Source organism: Pteropus vampyrus, unplaced genomic scaffold, assembly GCF_000151845.1.
Source record: "Pteropus vampyrus isolate Shadow unplaced genomic scaffold, Pvam_2.0 Scaffold115, whole genome shotgun sequence".
Lineage (NCBI taxonomy): Eukaryota > Metazoa > Chordata > Mammalia > Chiroptera > Pteropodidae > Pteropus > Pteropus vampyrus.
Window position 1 is genome coordinate 281,489 of NW_011888896.1, and position 3,517 is coordinate 285,005.

Consider the following 3,517-nt stretch of genomic DNA (forward strand, 5'->3'; position numbering starts at 1 on the left):
AAATAATGGAAAGCAGTGTACTTAGGTGCTTCGGATATTTTAGTAAAAGAAGGTGACATGTTTGGAACAAGTAAGAAAAGGCACTCTACAGTTTGGAGAAGCCTTCGGCATTGAAACTCTGAACTTGATGCTGACCTGGGGCCATACATGAGTTTTGATCTGCCAGTGACATCTAATTTTCATCCAAAGGATTAGGTTAGCATCTGGCAGAAGTTGCTGAGGGCTGATAGTACAAGCGATGAATACATGTTCTAAGAAAAAAAGATAGGAAGTTTAATTCAGACATAGTCATTTAGACATAAGAGAAAAGCTAAAATGTTCTATTTGAAGGTTATATGACTTACTACTGAGAAAAAAAAAACAAATGTTTTAGAAATCAAAATACTACAAAAAGGATCACTAAGAAATGAGTGTTTGGGGCAGGTGATAGGGAATAGTAGTAGCAGCAGCTAATATTTTGAACTTATAATGTACTAAGCTTTATACTCTACTTATTTTATTTCAGTTAACTCTTGAAATTATAGTATAAAATGGGCATGTCTCAGGTCCTTTTAAAATTTTTGGTTATAGACTCTGTCTAGCATTTGTAGCAATAATAAAAAATATGTGTTAAGCCCCTGTAGGTCACAGGCTCCATCCTAAACCTTCAAGCCAGTGCTTGACAGGCAATTAAAAAAAATCGGAGGAAAAAAATCATTGCTAAACACTTCATACTATATTGATTTATACTTGGATTTTGCATAATTAGTAATCTGAAAGCTCCATGTGGTTTTCAGCTCTGAAGGAGATAACCTAATATATTTCCTAGAATCCACTAGGATCTAAATACTGACTCTTTTTTTTTGGTGCCAATTTCCCAAACTCAAAGGAACTGACATAACAAGCCCTTGAAGCGTATGAGATGCTTGTGACATCATGAACATTGAAATGAGAGATGATAAAACTTATTTTTAGCAGAGTAGTTAGAAGGGCTCAATGGGCTAATTTTTGCTTAGGGCTGCTCAGTTGAAGATGTGCTAAAAGGGCACACTGCCAATGACGATGATTGTTGCTATTTAGCACTTTATTTTAAGAGTTTTATGTATCATCCAGAAATGTTTATTTTTAAGTGCACGGACGTGAAGAGTAAGGCTGTCTGAGTGTTGCATAAGCTTTATAGATCTAAGAAGTGAATAATTTCATCCTTCAGCGCATAATGAGCGAAGGTCACTAGTCCCTATGCTGTGCTGAACAGAAGAGAGCATGATTTGCTTAGTTCTTTCCACAAAAGAAAGAAGGTTTTGAAAATTAACAAGGTTTTGAAAATTTGGAATTAAACTTTTTCTATTCAAGTTACTTCTCACACACTACATTTTACATATACAAAATTAGTAATGAAAAATAACCTGTGTAGTTCAATGAGTGTGGCAAGATAGTCTGGATCAATGTAGTGTAAGCTCCCTTCTTTGCTCTGTAGTTTTTTGGTGAGTTATGTTTGGTGAGATTTTGGGGATTATTTTTTCTGTTTCATTTCTCTACTTCATTGTGTGTTGTAGAATTTGCCAAACTTAGAGAGCTATCCTATGTGGACAGATACCATTTTGATTCTTTTGATTGCAATGGGATAGAAATACCAGGATATCAAAAGATGGATTGGTCAAAGGGTTTTATTTGCCCTGAACTCTTTATCAAATTTAATGCCCTGCAAGATAAAATCCATTTTCTTCCAGTTTTCTGCAGAAATGTGGAAATTCTCAATCATCAGAATAATCAGAAGCCCCAGAGCTGGTCAAGTTCATTAATGGTGGAAAAGATGGTGACAAAGGGTTTTTAGTCTTGTTTTCAGCCAGACACTGTGGAGATTATCCAGTGGGCTGTCCAAAAAGCAGTGAGATGTTGATTGCTCTATGACTTTTCCTGAAGAAAAATACGAATCTGTAGAAACATTTGATTATAATTTCTTTTCACCTTATTTGAACAAAGGACATGTTTCTTCCTCCTCTTTCTGTAGTTAACATAACTAAAAAAGTGCAAAAACAATTCAGAGGCAAAACCTTTCAGCAAGGTATTTGCAGATATTGCTTCTCTTTCTTCTCTAAAAATAAGCATCTTATATTTAAGAAAAGGATGCAATGACTTTAGAATATGTATATTCTAAAGAATAATGATTATAATCTAATTAAACTATGCATTGCCATGAAAAGAAAAACTCATTACATAAAGTGCTAGAGGTGTAAGTTCTCAGGTCTTTAAACACTTAGTCTCATGGGTGCCTTGGCTAAAGTTCGGATATTTTTTAATGAACAACAACAATCAATAAAATAGCACATTGTCTTTACTTTGAAATTTATTTTCTTTACCCAGTGATTTACTTCTCCTCTAGTAGAGATTCTAGTAGAGATATATACATATATACATGTATATGTATGTATACCTATATATATTTGTGTGAGAGAACATTTAAGTTCTACTCTCTTAGCAAATTTTAATTTCATAATACAGAGTTAACAGTTCTAGTCACCATATTTTACATTAGATCCTCAGACTTTATTCATCTAATAGCTGAAAATTTGTACCCTTTTATCGACTTCTCCCAATTTCCCCCATCACTCAGCCCTGGTAACCACTTTTCTACTCTGTTTCTATGAATTCATCTCCTTTTTTTTTTTTTGATGTCACATATAAATGATGCCACACAGTATTTATCTTTCTCTGTCTGGCATATTTCAATAGCGTAATGCCTTAGGTTGTTTTCATATCTTGGTTATAGTGAATAATGCTTCAGTAAACATGGGGATGCGAATATCTTTCGATATCCTGTTTTCATTTCCTTTAGATAAATACCCAGAAGTGGGATGGCTGGATCATGTGGTAGTTTTATTTTTAATTTCTTGAGGTATCTACGTACTGTTTTCCATAGTGGCTGCACCAACTTACATTCCCAACAGTGCTCAAAAGTTCTCTTTTCTCCACATTCTTGCCAACATTTATCTTTTTTCTTTAAAAATAGCCATTCTAATAGGTTGAAGTGGTACATATCTTATTGTGGTTTTGATTTGCACTGCCCTACTGATTAGTGGTGTTTAGCATATTTTCATGTATCTGTTGACTGTTTGTATGTCTTCTTTGAAAAAATGTCTATAAAGCTCTTCTGCCCAATTTTTAATCAGATTGTTTTTTTGCTATTGTCGAATGAGTTCTTTATGTATTTTGAATATTAATCCCTTATCGGATATATGATTTGAAAATATTTTCTTTCATTCCATAGGTTGCCTTTTCATTTTGCTGATGTAGTTTCACTTGTTTATTTTTGTTTCTATTGCATTTGCTTTTAGTGTCATAGACAAAATAATTACTACCAAGACTGATGTCCAAGAGATTACTGCCTGTGTTATTTTCCCCCAGAACTTTTATGGTTTATGTTCAAGTATTTAATCCATGAGTTGATTTTTGTGTATGGTGTAAAATAGGGGTCCAGTTTCATCCTTTTGCATGTGGCTCTCCGGTTTTCTCAACATCATTAATTAAACAGACTGTT